This window comes from Danio rerio, chromosome 23 (assembly GCF_049306965.1).
Source record: "Danio rerio strain Tuebingen ecotype United States chromosome 23, GRCz12tu, whole genome shotgun sequence".
Lineage (NCBI taxonomy): Eukaryota > Metazoa > Chordata > Actinopteri > Cypriniformes > Danionidae > Danio > Danio rerio.
Window position 1 is genome coordinate 12,109,773 of NC_133198.1, and position 22,160 is coordinate 12,131,932.

Below are 22,160 nucleotides of genomic sequence, written 5' to 3' on the forward strand. Positions count from 1 at the left end.
GAGGAGAATTGAAGAGTTTTCCACAATGTGTTTGTGTTTTTTTGATTTGTGTGTAAAGTTCTGACAATATGATGCATGCTTTTTAGAAAATTTGTGTTGACAAGTGGGAAAAACTGTAAAAGGATGAAACTGCACGACCGGATCAGGATAGCAGGATACAAGCAAAGCAATCTCAAGTCAGCCAGAAAACATGATTCATTATTTGTTTTTCACATGGGACATCATAGTAAAGTGAACTGAATAGTGACTGTTCATACGATTTGTTTGTAGCTAGTTTTATTAACCATAACTGACCGGGTAAACTGAATGGACGTCAATCACGGTAACTTTTATTTCATAGTTTTGTTCCTAGAATTATTCATTTACAAATGGTTCTGTGAAGTGCTTTGAAACAAAGACTATACAACTATAGTCAACTCTGACAACTTCCGCTACTGAGAAAACCAGAAATGTGAAAAGGGTCTATTTCTCATCTTTTCAAGCATCAACGGAAGCATCAGCCGATCAGATCACTTTATGCAAATACCCTAGCTCAGACAGTAGCCGATTGCAGACTTTTATCATTGGCTGTCGCTGCTTTGACAATCGCATCAACCCCAACTTCAGACACGCCCTTCGTCAAGCATTGATGCTGAAGCCCCATGTAAATTGGGCGTAAGACTAACATACTGTTACGATTTCAGAGAAAAAAATATAAAATTTAAAGTCATCACCTTTTTTTTAAAAAAAAAAACTAAATTCTCTGAGGTCTGCTTAGAATAAAAATATTTTTACATAAAAAACATTTAATATTTAATGTACTGTTTGGTTTGCCCTCATCAGAACACACTGTTTCAAAGTGGATGGCAGATTGTAGACTTAAAAATAAACACCTATTGATTGGCTGACAGCTTTGAATATTTGAAAATAATTATACTTGACATTTTGCTTTAAAGATTATGTCCCAAGGTTGGAATGAACAGCTGTGTGGCCTCTGCTGAGCACTGCAACATGTCTAATCTTGGCCTCATCTTCATGAGATTTTGTGAGTACATCTATGTTTGTTTCACAACATTTACCTACAGTGTGAATCGTGGGCGGAGCTAAAATGGCAGTGATGTAGAAGTGAAGAATTTTAAACATACTATTACATAAATTTCACAACAGCATGTTCACAGCATGTTTTTTGTACCACAGTGACCATGAATTTATAAATTAAAATTCACAAATATTTTCACAATCTTTAACATGTAAAGCTCAAGCATTTTTTTTTCTGTAGGAGAACCCCAACTCATTTATTCTTACCAGAGAAGACAGTTAATTCTCATGCAAGAAACTTAAAATAGTGGCACACAGGATGAATATCAAAGCACTTAATACAGCTAATACACATATTTTCCATATAAGCCTATAAGTAAATAATCTGCATGCGAGAATGTCTGCTTCTTTAGACTGAAAAGCAACTGTATGATTTGTACAATGAAAGCTCATAGATCAACCCTTGTCGGTCCCAGCTAGGCGCGATGGCAGAAAGCCTGGGAAAAAAAAACAAATGCTCATTTACTGATTAAACTAATTTCTTAAAATGGCAGTCCAAGTAGCCAAATCAATTCACAAATGATTGAGTCTTTCTTTTGGCCAGCCTCATTCACTTATCATTACATCCTTCCCACTTACCTCACCAACTCAACATTCTCGGCAGCGGCTCGAATGCATGGCTAGACTTTTGAGATCAAATGGACTTTGTAATGAGCGTATAGGCAGACGGACTCATTAGGGTTATGCAAATGTTTTTTTGTAGGTTTCTAACAAACACACCTGCGCTTGGTGAAGGAGACAGATGAGAGACAATTCATCTAAAAACAATTTAGTGAAGGGACCAGTTCTCAATATTAACTACTGGCTTATTACCCGCCTGTTGTTAAGATATTGGCATATTAAGATATTTATTTGTAATAAATTACACCATTTTATGCGTGATTTTATTCTGCATCCTAAATTTTACCCAATACCAAACTACCTTAATTAATACATATAAATAAGCTGCTGTAGTGAAATTAACTCATTTTATGAATGTTAATGATCTATAATAAGTTATTATTAATTATGAATATTCAGAATTAATTTATAGCTAACTTACCTAAATAAATATAACAAAAACTTTTTCCGCTCGTCTAAGCGGACTCTGTAATCATATATTTATTTAGAAAGGGAATAATAACTACTTGTGAAATAGATGAATAGTTTAGAGGATTTAGTAAACTTAATCAGCTTGAAGCAAGATCTATCATTGAACGGACTTTTTCTTTAATGCAATACAAAGACAATCCAACGTGGTTATAGCATAATTTATTGACTACTCTAAAATATAACAAACAAACGCACAAAACATAACAACAAAACATATAAAAGAAAGCGAGGAAGTAAAATAATTAAGGTAAAAGAATGGCAAATCTACCTCAGTTCTGCACAACTATTCAGAACCACTAAGATTATAAAACCATTTTTTTGATAAAGGGGTACAGCCTTAACGCACAATCTGAATTTAGTGGGTTTGTCTCTCTCGTCCGAGTTTTTTCTGATGCATGGAAGATGGAGTCTTTTAAAAAGTTATTTCTCGATGCTTGGAGCTCTTAGCGCTGATCGGAGGATAATTGAGACGCAAACTTAAGACTATGTTTATTTTGCCAGAAAGTAAGTCACGTGGGTACAGAAATGCAGTCTGCCCCATCAGGGGCACTTCTGCAAAGGCCTTCTGCAAAGACCTTTTTGCTGAAGTTTGAGAGGTGTAAGAGGTATTTAAAGACATTAGTCAGGTAACATCCAGTCTCTCCTGACTGACCAATGGCATAAGAGGGACAGTTAAGTGGAAAAAAGTCCTTTGTTCTACTCGCTGGTGAGTACAGCCCCAAGACAGACAGAGAGACTAAACTTTAACTCATGGTTTGAAACTACACTAAGCAAACAAGTTATCATCTAGATCATGAATTGTAGATTTATGTATGTAGAAGTGTCACACCAAACATGACTATTTTGGAAATACATAGGTGCCATATGTAAGTTTTTGACTCTTCTATACGCAGGGGTTTTCAAACTGGGGTCCGCGGCCCCCCGATGGCGCTAGGGGGGCCGCAAAGAAATTTTAGATCAATGAGCCCACATGGATGAATTTTGTGTCCCGCATCATTCTGAAGGTTAATATATTTTTATTATAATTTGAGCTCAAAAGTACTGCAAAAATGAAGCTTTATACTTATGTCATTTAAATGCAGTTGACACTTTCGTGACACAGGAAAGGAAGCGCAGCGGCCCGCCTCCGTGGACGGGGACTTTTATTGAATAAGCGCTTCTGGCCAGGCGCTTCCTGACTGTGATTTTTGGCGCTTGTCTGCTGCACCTGACGGCGTTTACCTTTCACTTACGCTTACCTCTTTTACGCTAAACAACTAAATGAATGCTCAAGTTTGACTAACTATATTTCAGTTAAAATACATGATCAATATGAACATTATCGGTGGCTGAAAGTACTATCCTGTTTATGGCTTGCGTTGCTAAGTAACCGATCAGCTGGGTGCTGCGGAGCGCGCGCCTCTCTGCGCAGACTTCACTCATAAGGAACAAATAGCATTTTAAAGACACGCCACAACATTGCACCTCGTCCACAGCGCGACAGTCTTTTACACTTTGCATTGTACAAATATCAGACTTTGCAGCATGGCAAACAAACATATTAAAATTGTAAAGCAAAAAGTGCTGCAATAACAATGAATGGAGCTGTCATCACATCAGCGAGTTCTCAGTTTCACTCCTGTTACACTAATGACAGCTGGATGAGCTCTGCAGTGGACCTCTTACTCACATTGGTTCATAACTGGATGATTAAAAAAACTAAATTGTATACACACTGAGTAAAACCACTATAGCCTTTAAAAATTATAATGTATCTGTTTGTGTTATGTTATAGGGCTAATAATTATTAAATATTAAAATGTATTAGTGCTCTGTATTTAATGGAGCTCAACATATCTGATCAAATTTTAATACTCTGAATATAAATGCATTTTTGTTCCACTTTTTCCCATATTTGTTTGTGTAACTAATTTAAATGTAATGTTCAGTATTATTATTAATAGAACAAACTGGTATGAACATTTTAAAGTCAGCAAAGCTTCTAAAATTATGCAAAGTAAAACTTGTGGCTCTTTGAAATTGAATACCCAATTCTAGATTGCATTTAGGAAATTATTTTTTTTATCGGTGTAAGTCAGGATTGTCAACCTGAGTAAATTATGATGTGCACAAAAAAAAAGGAATAAAAATAAACAAAACACACTGAACCACTACAGCCTCTATTGTAGTATTGCTAGTTACAACAGTACAGTTAACTGTTAACAGGCTGATGAATGACAAAACTCTTTAAAACTTTAAAGCTTTAAATCTTTAGATACATTTAGACTCTCAGCTGTAAGGGTAAATACAGAAGAGTCTAGCTGTGCAAAGGCAGAAAAAAAGCATAAAAATGGCATAAAAACTGTGTAAAGTGACGACTTGTACACAAAATATGGCTTGATGGAATAATCCAGTGAGAGCAGACCACAATGAACACTGCGCATCAAGATTTGATCAATAGATTGAAGCACTAAAACCATGTCAACTCAACTAACATCTTACAAAAATTAATCCAGATAATGAATAATATAAATTTATTGAATAATATATAATAATATAAATGTATTGAATAATACAATTTTAAAAAAATTAAGTACAGTTATTAATTTGAGGGGGTGGCGTCATTTTTATTTTTGGGGGGTCCCCAAAAGAATTCGCCCTACACAAAGGGGCCCTCAGCTGAAAAAGTTTGAAAACCCCTGTTCTATAGCATAAAAATACCAAAATATGTTTGCAGATATTTAAGAAACATACTGAGCCAACATTCTTGTTTCTTTGAAAAACAATGCTAAAGTCAGATATTCTGTTCTGAAAATGTCTTCTTCCTTGCTGGAACGCTGTCTTTTTTTAATCTTTTAACCCGCCCAAAGCCAGTTTAGCCAATTATATTTCAGCACCCCTAGTTGCCTTAATGGAAAACTGTGTATTTCTTTCTTTCTTTCTTTCTTTCTTTCTTTCTTTCTTTCTTTCTTTCTTTCATTCTTTCTTTCTTTCTTTCATTCATTCAGAAAGGCTTTCAAAGCATGCACTCTTGACCGAAATGCCACCTCAGGGGGACAGTAGCAGACTCCGAAATGAGACACAAATTAAGAGTTCCACATGAGGTTATTAATTAACAAATAATATAAATATTATGAACGTAAACTTTAGGTGAGAAGGTTACATTGTAACCGTGTATCCTAACAACAAAAGTATTTCCATCGTAGTTTATGTGCATCAAATAAAAATTTTATACTACTAGGTTGTGCGCATATGTTTTATGCACATTTTCAAAATGGATGCGCATCTTGGAGTTTCCATGAACAGTTTTTTATGCGCATATCAAAATTCTGCATAAAAATAGGTGCATGGAAATTTAGCTAGTGTAAGTTTTCTGCTGTTCAGGTGCAAGAAATAGAAGCTGTTTCTAATATATCAATTCGAGTGGTTGGTTAGGACAAAAAATCCTTGTAATATGAAAATATTCCATCTATCACATGCATTTGTTTTTATATAGAACACCATTTATATCAGCCTTTAATCTCGATTGTCAGACTCACTCCTGTTGGTCCTCAATCTGGCAACCTGCGCTTGCATTTGATTTGATCCAGGAATGCAATACCCAGTTCAACCACTGGGTATCAAACTTACATACTGCACTTTTAATGATCACTTTTTTTTACTCATTTTCTAAATGTAGGTAACAATATGGAGTTTAATATTGTTTATGTATCATTTTGATATATAAAACTTTATATGTTATATATCCTCTTATTTCTACTTAAGTAGTTAAAATCTTTTTGTTCAGATTTGTTTTCATTTTTTAATCATTAATTCAGCTTATCCTGTTTCACTTATTTTATAAATAATTAAATATACATATAAATACATATAAATATCCAAGCAGTGTTGCAAATGTATAGTGAATAGTAGGTAGTTTTTAATATTATACAGCTGAAATCAGAATTTTTAAAAATCTTTGATTTTTTTTTTTCTTCCTTTTTTAAATATTTCCCAAATTATGTTTAACAGAAAAGGGAAATTCTCACAGCATGTCTGATATTTTTATTTTTATTTTTTCTGGAGAAAGTGGTATTTGTTTAATTTGGCTCGAATAAAAGCAGTTTTTAATTTGAAAAGTGTTTTTAATCCAGCCACCACCGCAAGTGTATTTCAAACCTGTGGGAAGCACATCTGAGGTGATCTCACGAGGAAATGTGACTATTTTACGTTTTTTGTCAGTTTAGTAGCTATTTCATACGAGTTCAGTCGTATGAAAATGTACCATTTGAAAAAGGAGGCGTGGTACCCAACCACACCCCAGTATTATCGCTAGTTAAAATTGCACAGTCCCAATAATAATAACTAACAAACAAATTTATTTATATGTTTTTTTTTTTTTGTTATTGTCGCTAATTAAATATTACAATAAACTCACAAAAATTAAAATGTTTCAGTTAACAATAGCAAGTAGGCTGTTTGTGCCAACAGACAAAATATTCTGAAATAAAAAAATATTATTAAAAAAAAGCTCACACTTTGACATACAGTTGCAATTAAGATAAAGAAAGTCACAGTTGCATCCCTCTCTTAAACGTTAATGATTTACACCCAGAAGCTCAATTCTTGCGGTTATAACCCTTAGAACAAAGTATGAGCCATAATAACAGTGATTGTACAGCTAATTACAGTTGAAGGAGAGAAGCAGAGCGATATGCCACCAGCCATGACATTTCTGTGAGAGGTCTGCGACTCCAGATTTCCATGGGGAAACATCACTATGAAAACTAAAAGCCTCTCCAATAGGCAACACACAAAAGCAAAGCCACTTTCAATACTGAGTAAAACTGCTTTTAGCTCCGAGGTATCAGCCATCAGCCCCAACCCCTTCATTTTCCACCCGGTGTCCATTTAAAAAGTGTCAGTGGATCCAATGGGCACGAAGTACAGAAAGAGAAAATTACGCTGACTCACAGCAATCAGGCCAAGTCATGCTGTCACCCGCAAGACCACAAAGCTTAACTGCCTTCTGAATAATTCACATTCTTCTGTACTTCATACACACAACTGACTCATGCCGAGCCAAATAAGCTCCTGTGGGAGGCAGGACTCCTTCTGTGCACATCAAAACCTTCCCGGGAAGGATTCACAGGCACGAACGGCAAACGGGATGCTGGTAAATGTGAATGAAGAGCGCTTCACAGTCTTGAAGGGGGAGGAGAGGAAGAGAAAGGGGTCATTTTTTTAGTTTTGTTATAGCCCTGGAGGCCATAAGAGCACACAGAGCAGAGACGATGAATTAGAGCCCAGGGAGAACAGAAGGCCGCAGAAAAAGGATTATATTGAAGATAAAGACGTTATGTCATGGTGCAATATCCTGTCTGTTCAGATGACTCAGTCTGGTCAATGTATATATATATATATATATATATATATATATATATATATATATATATATATATATATATATATATATATATATATATATATATATACACACACACACACACACACACACGATTTGTTGAATTGAAGTCAGAATTATTAGCCCCCTTTTAATTTTTTTTTTCTTTCTTTTTAAAATATTTTCAAAATGTTATACAGAGCAAGGAAATGTTCACAGAGTGTCTGATAATATTTTTTATTCTGGAGAAAGTCTTATTTGTTTTATTTTGGCTAGAATAAAAAGTGTTTATTTTTTAAAAGCTATTTTAAGGACAAAAGTTATTAGCCCCTTTAAGCTATTTTTTTTTCAATAGTTTACAGAACAAACCATCATTATACAATAACTTGCTTAATTACCTTAACCTGCTTAGTTAACCTAATTAACCTAGTTAAGCCTTTAAATGTCACTTAGGCCAGTGGTTCTCAAAGTGGGGGTCGGGACCCCTTGAGGGGTCGCGGAACAATGAAGGGGGGTCGCCTGGTGATTTCCAAAAATCTACTTATTATTGTTAGGCCATAAGAATTACCATATTTTATCCATAACCAACTGAAGAGAATAAAACAGTCATTTATAGTTACTATAGTAGCTTTTTTACTAGTTCTATTGGATTGCGACCCCTGGGGTAAATACATTATATTAAAGACAGCAATAGCATCAGATGCAGCAGATTGATTTTATAACACCAGCTTAAACTTTCTGGCCCATTTACAGCACTGACATACATAAAAAAAAATTAAACGAAGAATAGACTTTGGTCTATTGGTGTGTGAGTGCGCCATTCCATGCAAGTTTTCTGTATTTATAACCACCTCAGAGGATATTGGGGGTCGCGAGTCACTGGTATTGTTATTTTAGGGGTCGCGTGCTGTAAAGTTTGGGAACCCCTGACTTAGGCTATATAGAAGTGTTATGAAAAATATCTAGTTAAATATTATTTACTGTAATCATGGCAAAGATAAAATAAATCAGTTATTAGAAATGAGTTATTAAATCTATTATGTTCAGAAATGTGTTGAGAAAACCTTCTCTATATTAAACAGAAATTAGGGGAAAAAATAAACAGGGCGGCTAATAATTCAGGGGGGCTAATTGTTATCATTCAATATGAAAAATAATTATTAAGATTGCAACATCGCCCAGCCCTAGTGTAATGTTTAATTTTGATATGTTACGGTGACCGGTGAATCATTACAACAAAATTTTATTTCATTATTTTTACAAAGATCAATAGTGCATTCAAGATTCTCTTTGAACACATGAGGAATCCTGTTTTAACAAAGCTTATTGTTCTGAAATACGCTGTGCTGTACATACCATGATGCCTCAAAAGCATGACAGAAATGTTACAATGAAGACATTGGTGGAAGCAGCAACAGTATTACGGCAAGTATAAAGGTTACAGTTGTTTCTTTGCATACTGACATTCATCTAGTAGTTCAGGTATGAATCTCTAATAATCGACTATAGAGAATGGTAATCTATATCAAGGTGTGTGAACACATACAGAAGCACACGGTGTAAACCAATGCAAATGACCACAGAAAAAGATGACCAATTAATTGTAATACATTTTGAAAACACCTTACACACACTCATAATAAAATGGACTAATGTCTAAATATCAATATATTTAAGGGGGACCTATAATACCCCCTTTTTAAAGGATATAAAATAAGTCTCTGATATCCCTAGAGTCTGTATGTGTAGTTTCAGCTCATAATACTACACAAATAATGTTTATAACAATTTGAAACTGCCCCTTTCAGGGTTTAATCCTAGTTGTGGCATTTTGATGACTGTTGCTTTACAATCAAATTAAATCGTGCTCTTTTCAAAAACAGGTGGCACTATAAATGCTTACATGTATGTGTCAGCATAGTGGCATATTCAAAAACAAGACTAACTTCCTATGCTAATGAGGGAGAGATTGTCACTAATGGGTAGGACTTTCCCCCTCTGATGACACGCACAAAGGGATAATGTCAATCTAAGTGTTTCTGCAGACTGTGTTTATAAAGTGTGATTACATATATATATATATATATATATATATATATATATATATATATATATATATATATATATATATATATATATATATATATATATATATATATATATATATATATATATATATGAGCAATATCACACGAGTAGCAGTGTGCTATGGCTGTATATCAGCACTGGTGGGAAGCTACATTCACAGCCCCACCAGTGCTGATATACAGCCAAAGCACACTGCCACAAGTGTGATGTTGCATTTATACAACAGTTCGACGGCACAATCTACTTTCTTCCAGCATTCATTCATATCTGCAGCTGACGTCAAAACAGCAGAAGCTGTTACTAATTGACCAACGTTACTTTAGAGCTAGTGTTTGAATGACTGTGTCTAAAGTGATGACAAAACAGCTGATTTTGATTACACTTTAAGATTATAAGGCTGAATGTGACATGAAATGCCATCCATCTACAGAGATATCTTCTTACAGTGTTACAGTCTACACCTGGGGGTGTTAAGTTTACAGACTGTACCAAAGAGGGGGGTGGGTGAAATTACGGGAGTTTTTTAGATAGAAATAAAAACTGGATGTTTGCGGGAGACTGGTCTGAAATACGGGATACTCCCATGAAAAACGAAAGTGTTGGCAGGTGTGCTTACCAGTTTAATATTGATTTGATCTACTATAGTTAGAAATCAGACTGTTACATCTTCTAAGCGTAGGGGCTTATTATGCGGTTCTGTCACCATCTTGTGGACAGAAATCAACTGTCGCCGACGAGCTGTCTCTCAGAAATTGTAAATATTTTAAAATAGGCACTATTCTTGCAAATAAACCACATAGTTGCAATCTAAACAACTACATCCTCGACTAAAAAAGCCTCAAAAGTATATTTTGTTGTGTAACAGCAGTATTATTTGTCAAACTGTAGTGTCTGCTTGTTCCTGGCTGTATTTGGGCGGAGTAATGCACAAAGGATAAAGAGGCTGTATGGATGCTGATATTACTTAAATTTATCACAACTATCAGCCAATCAGAAATGAGATCCAGACAGAACTGTTGTATATATATATATATATATATATATATATATATATATATATATATATATATATATATATATATATATATATATATATATATATATATGTGTGTGTGTGTGTGTGTGTGTGTGTGTGTGTGTGTGTGTGTGTGTGTGTGTGTGTGTGTGTGTGTGTGTGTGCTACTGTTGCCACACAACTGTGTTTAAACCCCTTATAAAAGAAGTCATTTTTGCATGATAGATCCCCTTTAATAGAAAAGCACTTTGTGTGTCTGTGAAGCTGAAAATGTGCATTCTGTATCATTCGGTCTTCAATGTTAAAATGGAACTAGAGAAGCCCAGCATGGATACAGTGAGAGCATATCAAATAGATGAACTAGCTTATTTTTCAGAGGATATCGATGAGCTGCCACAAGAAAACATTTCCATTTATGATTTTCTTCTTTATTTGCAGCCTGACTGCTTCCAGGTTATTACAATTCAGTGTTTGTATGATACTATAAACCTATAGAGATCAATAGAATCCAGGCTCCAGTGTCTCAAACTCCCAAAATGCACTGCGCTGCAACAACATGTTCCCTTTTTTTATTGGCCTATCAAAAGGAGTACTTACTAATGCACAAGCACATATTGCATACAATACCTTGGGTGCAGATACTGTGTGAATTTTACCTATTATTACCCTTATTTTTCCCAGAGATGGGTTGCGGCTGTAAGGGCATCCGCTGCATAAAAACTTGCTGGATAAGTTGCCGGTTCATTCCGCTGTGGGACCCCGGATTAATAAAGGGACTAAGCCGACAAGAAAATTAATGAATGAATGAATTACCCTTCCTCCTTCCCAGCGCCACCTACGCTCAGACAATTAGTTTTAGTGCTTGTTCAAACTACATATTTAAAATGAGCAAAATCAACACAATTCTTCATTTTTTGGGGGGTCAACTCAATTTTTTAAGTTCAATCTACTTCAATTTATAAAAACGACTTAATTGATTTGTGTTGGGACAACATGAAGGAATTCTGTGAAACCCAACATTTTTACAGTGTATAGAGATCTACTACAGGGTTTTACTTACTTTACAAGACCTACTTTATTATCTTGAAGGAACAGAACAAAATATTGCATTCTTGCTCTGCAGCAGCGTAGCAGACCAAACCCACCAAAAGGATTATGTTGTTTAATACAAAAGTCAATAAACGCTGGTTGAAACTACATTTGTGTGTTTGAATGAGGCATTTTTCAGTTTTTATTCTGTTTATCAGAATAAAGAAAGCCATGATGGTTTGCAACCACTTGAGAGTGAGTACAATTTTTATAAATTTTTATTTTTGGGGGTGAACCATCCCTGTATAATAATATCTGTTTGTATTTGAGACTTTAGTTTTTGAAACTTTACAAATCTTACACATGCACAAACAGCTTGTATCACTTCAATAATCATGGAATTACTTTAAAGATCACATTGCACTCTCAGGTGTTGTTGTTCTTAAAGTGATCTTGTTGTCTTTTGATGGTCTGTAGACAGTAGGGGGTCTCATTTATCATGATTCTGAAGAATATCCTACAAGCGCCTTTCTTCCTGAACTTTCTTCTTGCCAGGTTTGAGCTGATGTAGACTCCACTCCATGGCAGACCATTATACCTGACAGCAGTGTTGTGTTATAAGTAGGGCCAGACAGAATCTGCAGACATTTTTTGCTGTTTCTGCACAGAATATTGTAAAATATTTGCAGATTTATGGAGATTTTAGGAGTATCATTAATAAAAACTTAATATAGGACCTTAAATATAATACATTTTTAACTTTTATAAAAATTTTTACAATGTAAATTCAATTAGATCCACTTATTTTCTACTAAAACACAGAACATATTACTTAACAAACTGTATTGTAAATAAAACATATGAACAATTTAATATTACTATTATTATATCACAATAATATTAGTAAAATTGATTTAGAAACAGAATAAATATAAATTTACACACATTTACACAAGGAAATACAATGGGGAAATCTGTGGATTTCTGCATGTGCAGATTTCGTGTTGGCCTATTGGTTACTGTAATTGAATTAACCACTGAATAAAATTAATGTGAGGTTTTACTTTTATTTTGTAGTTAATTAGTTACTTATAATATACTTGTTGTATAGATCAATTCAGAGAAGCAAAGTAATTGTATTTTTTAAATTTACAAATATACAGTAGTGTGAAAAAATGTTTGCTCCTTTGTTCTTACTTTATCGCTTTTGTGTCACACATTAATGTTTCAGATCATAAAACTAATATAAATATTAGTCAAAGATAACACAAGTAAACACATCATGTCATTTTTTAAATGAATGTTATTTATTATTAAAGAAAAAACAAATACACAACTACATAGTCCGGTTTGAAAAAGGATAATGTATTTTAGTGTGGGCTCCCATTGCCCAGGATTTATACTATTATAATACAAGTATACTCCAGCAGTTATACTATATCAGCCACTATCCTGTAAATATTTCTAATATATTTTACCATTTGTATTAATTGTAATGCCAATGGTTTTAAAGTACACCACAGAAACATCCAATCAAATAAGTTGACGAAATCCACATCACTCATTGGCCTAGTTGTTGTTGAACATATTTCCTAAGCTGCTTATCGATTGGTCGGGAACTCCTGCAAGTAAACAAACCAGCAGACACCAAATGGCGCTTTTGACTATGGAGGTAAAACCGCACTGACTGATTGTATCCCTGCTCATAGTATACTATATAGATTGTATACATCCCTTTAGACAAAATATACATTTCAAGAATGAAGCGCAGCTGCGGCTGGAAAACAGTGTTTTAATTCATTGCATGTCACTTCAGAAAAGTGGAAATATTACCAACAATCTATCAGGTAATGCCCCCCCCCCCCTCCCCCTCTCTCTCTCTCTCTCTCTCTCGTGTTCAAAATTGTTGGCAAAGCACTGTCAACAAATATTTTTCCTCCACATTCATGCACAGCGCATTGAACGACAGCAGCTAGATTAGTCCAAAAAGGCACAGTACTTTTTACGGTTGGGTCTGTTTTAGTTGGGATCATATTCTCACTACAAACGAACCGCTCCAGGGTTTGTTTGAAAGCGTATTGACTTCTCTTTTTGAATTTTTGAGTAATTGAATTACTTTTAAAACATTCATTCATTCATTTTCTTTTGGCGTAGTCCCTTCATTCATCAGGGGAAATGAACCACCTACTTATCCAGCATAAGTTTTACACAGCAGATGCCCTTCCAGCTGCAACCCAGTACTGGGAATCATCCATATACACTCATTCACACACATACACTTCAGACAATTCAGTTTATTCAGTTTACCTAACTCATGTCTTTAGACTGTGGGGGAAACTGGAGCACCCGGAGAAAACCCATGCCAACAGAGGGAAAACATGCAAACTAGGCATAGAAATGCCAACTGACCCAGCTGGGACTCGAATCAGCGACTTTGTTTCTGTGAGGTGACATGCCAGCCACTGGACGTGTCCACTTTTCAGACATATTAATTTTAAAAATAATTAAATACATTTATATGATGATGCTATTAGTAATTATTATTAATTATTAGCTTTTTAGTAAGTACCCATCACTGTTTGCCAGTTTATTCAGCATTAGGTCCCCAAAATATGGGTTTGGAGTTAACCGAATAGGTGGCTTTTGGGACAGAGCCAATGACTATCTGCCACCAGGACAACAAAGCAGCCATTGTACCTAATGAGCCTAAATGTTCAGTTTAGTGAGAGGACACGTTTGGCTAGTCACATCCAGATTGCCTGTACAACACATCCACCTTCAGTTAAAAAATGTTGTGAAAACAGAAATAGTCAAGTTACAATGGAATGCTATCAAATGCAGCACAATGCAACATACCGTCAAGAGAGGAGCTCCTGGGACATTATATAGGAACGCTGAGAGCATGTTGGAGGCATGTGTAGGACGGGATGTTTGCAGTTTGCCATTAATAGCATGCTGTGCTCAATTAGTCCAAACAGTGAGGTACAAAAATGCCTTGCAGAATTGTTGCTGTTTTGTATTGCTACAGCCTTGACATGAGTTAAACAGTTGGTTTTTGGCTAATTAGCGGTGCCTGCTATTACAAATGCCCACACCTAGGGTTTTTTGATGAAAGAAGTGAATAAACCTCTAAACCAAAGCATTACAATTTGGCATATTAGACCCTTCAGCATACTGTAGATTCTGCTAAAGAATAACATCTCAAATCCTCTCTTTTTTTAAAGAGAGCTATTCTGATTTACCACTAGCAGGGTTTACATATGTGTGAAGTCTTTTTATTTTTATTTTTTAAATGTGATTATAGTAATGTTGTTTCTTTAAGCTTGTCATGTGACAGATTTCAGTCCAAAACAGCCTCATTGGAAATACGTGCCTTGGCTTACATTTTTACAAAATGTAAAATACATTGTTTACCTTGATTTTACATTGTTTTAATATCTCTTGTTTAAATTTGCAACCCAAAAGCTCTGTGTCACAAGTACTCAAGAGCTATCAAGCAAACTGAGCACGGCAGAAAAGTTGTTCATATGAAGATAGATAGGCGAAGCCTAATATTTTGATTACAAATCATAGATGCCATCAAGTTATTTTGTGTCATTTATTTGGTGTCATAAATTTAAACATTTTCTATATGTCAATAAAATGGCCTTTTAAATATGTATACTGCCCCATAGTCAGTGATGGAAAGAGTACTGAAAAAATTATACTTTAGTAAAAGTACCATTACTTGCCTAAAATGTAGTGCAAGTAGAGTGAAAGTATCATTTGTAAATATTACTCAAAGTAAAAGTAAAAAGCCCTTTTCAAAGTACTCAAGAGTAGTGAGCATTATGCTGTAAAAAGCTGATACATTTACATGCAATTTGTGGATGTGTGTAAAGGTAATATTCTGTAGTTCATTTAGTTATTCCCCAGCATGCACACAGATTAAGATTAAATTAGGTTGTGACGTCAGGTGACTAAAATTTAATGCCTATATGCAGTGTCTAAGGACAATGTTATTTTGATGCCTGATGCAAACATCACATGATTTTGATATATGGTTGAGTTTAGGTTCTGTTAAAAAGTGACCAAAATCCAACGTTGAGCCAACATCTTAAGCCAACAACGTACCAATGACAAATACTGATATTTATTCGTACAGTATAACATCTGATAGATGTCATAGTGGTAAAGTCTATACACAACGTCAAGTTGTAACATTAGCCGCTGATATTTGGTTGATTTTAGGTTGGACACTGACGTCAGCCTTACACTGGGTTCTGATGTCAACCCGATTTTCATTTTCAGACAAAATGTAACGTCCCCACAACATTGGAGTACAACGTCAATCTGACATTATGTTGACGTCTTGTGTCTGCTGAGTGTTTAAGTCCATTTTGGTCATCATACAGTAACCATAAGTCATCTTCTCATCAGTGACATGCATCTAAACAGTCTCTTGGTCAATGCGTGTAAAGCTTTTGGACATCTTCTTGAACACTTTTAATGCTTCCGAACAGTTTGCTACATTTTTAAATCATCCATGTCATGAGGTAGTTCATTATGATGTGATACCTTCTGTGTATGACATGATTGGACAGTTATCACAGGACTGATTTTTCCAATCCCCATAGACAATAAAAAATAAAGTAGTGACTGCAGGTTAAAGGAAAGTAGTGGAGTAAAAGTACCAATACTGCACTAAAAATGAACTCAAGGAAAAGGAAAAGTGCACATTTAAAAAAAAAAACTTAGTAAATTACAATTCCTAAGAAAAAACTACTCAATTACAGTAGTTTGAGTATTTGTAATTTGTTACTTTATTTGTAATTTGTTACTGCCCATAGTGTTCATTTTACATAGAAAATGCAGTCAAATGCCTTAATGAGGGAACTACAGTCTTGTGAGATATTGCGAATGACAAAATTAAAATAGCGAATGAGAAATGAGTTGATGATAGCTGTATCTGTAGAAGCACTAGTGTTAAAAGTTTCTTTTGGCGTGATTTGCTTGCTGTAACTCTAAATGATGGAAATTTCAGTGCAGTATCATGGGTAATGTAGTTTTTTTACAAATTTCCTGGTTAACCATTTAAAATAAATCAATAAATAAGCTGCATTAATGCAAATAAGTGGGTTCAATCAAGTCATATGCAATCAATTAACAACCTCAGAGCTCACAACCCTGTCAATAAAGCATTACCATTCCTAAACAGAAAAAAAAAATCAATGTCCGTATTGAAAAAAATAAATGAGTTTCTACTTCCAATATTTAAATGCTATGACTTATAACATTGTAAAACCAATGAACTAATGATGTTTTATTGCATTTTTACCCCGTTTGTGACCCTGGACCATAAAAGCAGTCATACAGTAGGTGTCAATTTTTTTTTAAATTGAGATTTTTACATCACTGAATAAGCTTAAGCTAAATAATAATCTTTCTATTGATAAACTTTTGTTAGGACAGGACAATATTTAGCGAGATACAACTACTATATTTAAAAATCTGGTATCTAAGGGTTTAAAATGTCCAAATATTGACTAAGTCAACTTTAACCCTTTAAAGTGCACTCTTTAAAAATAGTTTCTTTTTGGCCCACATCTTGTATTGTGTAGTATGCTGACACAACTCTGATATATAGTAATAAACAATTAAAATAATAATGATAATACTGATATTATTAGTAATGATAGTACTTATCAATGCATGTTACTTATTTAATAATTTATAAATTGAGTTTCTATGTATTTAAAGTAAGAAATATGCTAAATATCTTCTTGGAATATGGTCTTTACTCAATGCTACAATGATTTTTGCCATTACAAAAAAATCTTGACTATTACAAAAAATATATTGCACAACATAACATTGATTTTGTGGCCAAGGGTCACATTTGCACAAAATATTCACAAATTCATTATGGTGGAAAACACTGTAACGTTACTATACTATATATAATAGTATATAGTATAGATACTATATATATGACTAGAAATGACCTAGTATATCAACACCACTCAAAGTGCAAAAGCAGATTTAAATGTAGCATTTGATCAAATAATGCACTGAATGATTTAATTACACCAGTGATAGGACTACAGTATATAGGGCGCAGAGACTAGGGGGCGGACTTTTTGAATACCCCAGTTGCCACCTACACACTAAAGCTTTAGCAACCCACCAGAAGCCTTTAGCGTTATAGCACTCGCATTTTCTTTAGATTTTCTTTTTTATGAAGTCACAATTGATTTTTCAGGTTTAAAGTAGATGGCCATTGTGTGCCTGTTTTTGCTATATATGCTTACTTAAATGTGGCCGTCATGATTTTTAGTCATTCTCATTGATTGACAAAAGCATTTTCTCATCCATAACATTCCCATGGTCATCCCAGTCATGTGTGATCATGTCAGGATGTTTCCATGACAATTCAAATCAGAAATCACTATTCAAGAACAAGAGAATAAGCACAATGATTACAGAAATGTGTATAATTTCACCGTAAGAATATAGTACATCTTCAAGAGCTCTGGATGTCTTCAAAACATCTCATTATTGCCTGCAACATGTAATTAGCATCTTTAGAAAAGATTCACACACAAAATTACAAATGTCTCAAATAATGTTCATTTGAATGGACTTTTTACATCAGAGAGAGAATGTTTTAGACATGTATTGCAGATGAATAAACTCGCTTAAATGCTTTCCAGATCAAAATGTTCACAACATAAGATGTCTGGCTGATGTACATCCAACATTTGTATGTCCAAACATCTATAGAACAGAACAGTTGGGTTCCCGAAGTAAAAACCATCTTGATCTCATGAGAAAGTACATAACTACACTACCTGACAAAAGTCTTGTCATTGATCTCAGTTGTAAAAGCAACAAATAATAACTTGACTTCTAGTTTATGACTGAATACTCTATTGAACTGCATCCCAACCATTACAAATATTGCAGAAGACCTATTGGAACCCACATGGACCCAATATTCTCACACAAATTAGAAAAGTTTGGCAAAGGAAAAATCATGGTTTGGGGTTACATTCAGTATGGGGGCATGCAAGAGATCAGCAGAGTGGATGGCAACATCAACTGCCTGAGATATCAAGACATTTGGGCTGCCCATTACATTACAAACCACAGGAGAGGGCAAATTCTTCAGCAGGATAGCATAATACTTCTTACTCATACTTCAGCCTCACATCAAAGTTCCTGAGCGCAAAGACGGTCAAGATGCTCAAGGATTAGCCAGCCCAGTCACCAAACATGAACATTATTGAACATGTGGTAAGATGAAGGAGGAGGCATTGAGGATGAATCCAAAGAATCTTGATGAACTCTGAGAGTCCTGCAAGAATGCTTTCTTTACCATTCCAGACTTTATTAGTAAGTTATTTGAGTCATTGCAGAGATGTATGGATGCCGTCCTCCAAGCTCATGAGAGTCATATACAATAATAATTATTTTTCCACTGCACCATGACATTATATTCTATACTGTACATTATTTCTGTTAAGTGACAAGACCTTTGTCTTAGCAAAGTCAGACCTTACTGTCCTAAGTAGATAATTAAAAATTCAGTCATGATCATATTTTATTTTGGTAAAATAAGCGTAATCTAGAGACTTTTGACTTTCATATAAGCCACTTCTGACACCAAATGATCAACTAGAAGTCAAATTAATTTTTTTTGTTCCTAAAACTTGGGTAGGCGACAAGACTTTTGTCAGGTAGTTGATGTTATGTATTGGTGAAAAAGTAGCTGATTCGTATGACTTCCTACTAGTTCATTCGTATAAAACATACAGTTTTTAAAAGGGGTGTCCCCAAGCTCCACCCTTAAAAATAATGTCATTGGGGGACGATCAAATCATACTAAAATGTAAGCATAAAACCATACAAATTTATACAAATTATCCATGAAATCAAAAAGTTAAAAAATTCTAGAGACATTTTGCTGTAAAAACTTAATTTTACCATAAGGAAACTTTTAACATTAACTATACCTTTAATGAGAGTCCTATTTTGAGATTAGTGATTGTGCGTGCTTTTGTTGAACACTTGAAAAAAAACTATTGTGTTTAATAGTGGAATTTGTGCAGAAAATGTAGTTTACCCTAGTTGCAGTAACTAAAAATTAATTGTTATTGTGACTCATGTGGAGCACTGAGAATGACATTAGTCTCTCTACATTCTGAAAACAATAAAACATATGTCCATATTTGACAAAACACTTTTCCTGTTATTTAAATTTAAATTATTCACAATGATTTGTGCGATTGTGAAGCTCATTAAAGTCATTTTGTCCAATTTAGCTTTAAATCAATTTTGCTTTTTTTTTTTTTTTTTTTTTTTTTACACACTGCTGGTTGGTTTGGTTAGTGGTTAATGATTTTTTTTTTTTTTGTATAATACTTCCTAAAATACATTGGTTAAAAAGTGGATGGACAAAATATTGCCTTTCCATTACAAAATCGCCACGTTTCAGATCTGCTTTATTTAAAAATAATTGATCTTCACTGCCTGATAGATATTTGATATGAAGTTGGCCTCAGACCAGACAAAAAGCGCAGCATTAAATTCCATTTTCATATTTTAAAGAGATGGCAATTCCATTGCCATCTCTCTAAAATATGAAAATTTATTTTACCTCAGTATCTTGAATAGAGTTTCTGCGCTAGCCTGCTGACTGATGGCGCTAATGGTTACCGGTCTATCATCTCGTTTTATGCTTGAACAACAAAATAAATGCTTAAGTTTATTTAACTGATTGTGTTTTAATAACATCATGATGTCGATGCTGTAAAACCTTATAAAACCTTATAAAATTTTAAACAGTCACAGAAACCTTTGACCAGATGTTTACGGTTGGCTGAAAAGCACTAGCTGTCCATATAGCCCATTATTGTGAACATAAAATACAACACATATATTACTTGTCTTACAACCTGCTCCAAAAGCAAAAAAACAAAAATCCAAAAAGATTTTGTAAAGAAGTAAATATATAGACAAGAAAAATGAAGACAGACAATAGGACTTGACATCACTTCATTAGAAATAGCCTGCATGTAATTTACCCCCAAGGTAAATTGATGCAAAATATTGGGTTATATATGTTTGTATTTATCCATACAGTATGTATACTGTACATTTACAAGGAAAAACATGAGCATCTTAGATATACAACGTTGATAGCTGAAAAAATGCATCATACAGTCTCTCATATCATATAAGAATGATTATTATGTAAGAATGTCTTCAGCTACTTTTCCAAGCCTAGAAAACACCATTTTACAATCCCCTTCTATTTCTGCAATCATCTTCGCCTCTTCAATGAAAACATACCAGAAAAATCTGGCTTGAACCACATGGACGCCGTAGTACAAGCAAGTCACACAATACAAATACGCCAACAAGCAAATAACAAGTCCAGTTGTTGTTGTTGTTGTTTTTTTCTCTCAAATACGTTGGCAAATGTTCATTTTTCTCCCAGCGTGCTCCGTCCGCTCTGTTATAGCAAAGTAACACGGTGCGCGCTGGAGCGTATGTACTCGCGCGCTCTCCATAAGTCTCAACAGCTTTCAGCTAATTGGCTTCTCGAAACGCACGAAGCGCGCGTGCTGCTCCCGGTGCCACACCCTCTATTCATTAAACAGCCCTGACACCTCAGTGACATCTGAGTCACCAGTAAGCAACGTTTAAATTATAGTCAAGCTTCTCTACTACCGCATTCACGCTGCGAAGATAAATGCTACTGCGCGCGTAACACAATAACATAGTTAGGCAAAAATATAGCACATAAAATCCTCACATTTCCTAATGCAATGAATATATTTACGGGTTAAATATCAGCGCTCAGCTATTAGTGAAATAGGCTAGTCCACCTGCGCTGACAAGCACGCGCCGCTCATTTATCTTCACGCGTATTGTTCAGTATAAAGGGATCCTTTCACATATAAACCCATTTCTGTAGTGGTTAAGTAACCAAAACAGCCTTGTTAAAACACCGGCCTGCTGTACAAAATGTCAACTGGTATAATAACGCATGATTTTAGCCTAACCACAAGGACATTTAAGCGGAACCCTCGCTTTAAGCGCTAAGAGGGCATCATTCCGCCTGTTTACAGTGCACACTTCGCGGATGGAGAGCATACAGAGGATGACAAGGCAACAAAGAGCCCTACCTGTCTCTCCAGGTTTGACGCGCGGATTTCCGTCCAAATGCCGACCATTGAGGGCTTCGGCTGCCACCGCCCTGCTGCTTCTGTTCTCCGTCAGAGGATGGAGACTGACTGTCCGAGAGGATGAATGAGCGGGCGGAGGGGGAAGAGCAGCTCTCGGGTGGATGGATGGATGAGAGGAGAGAAGAGGAGGAGAGGAGCGTATAGGGGGCGTATGCGCGCACCAAACTCCTTCCTCAGCCGCTGAACTGAACACGCACCGATTTCATCATCACGGATGCGCTATGAGCCCCCTATTCAGCTCTATGGCCATCCATATCTACCGCAT

General features: G+C 35.0%; 1 protein-coding gene across 35 annotated transcripts in view; it reads right to left on the reverse strand.

Moving 5' to 3' along the window:
* The window catches only part of si:dkey-178k16.1, a 151,186-nt gene extending 129,241 nt beyond the window's left edge, over positions 1–21,945 (reverse strand). For all 35 annotated transcript variants that reach the window (XR_012399019.1, XR_012399015.1, XR_012399016.1 and 32 more), the window contains exon 1: positions 21,836–21,945. The gene's annotated coding sequence lies outside the window, so the exon portion shown is untranslated. The remainder of the gene's footprint in view (positions 1–21,835) is intronic.
* Between the last annotated feature and the right edge of the window lie 215 nt (positions 21,946–22,160).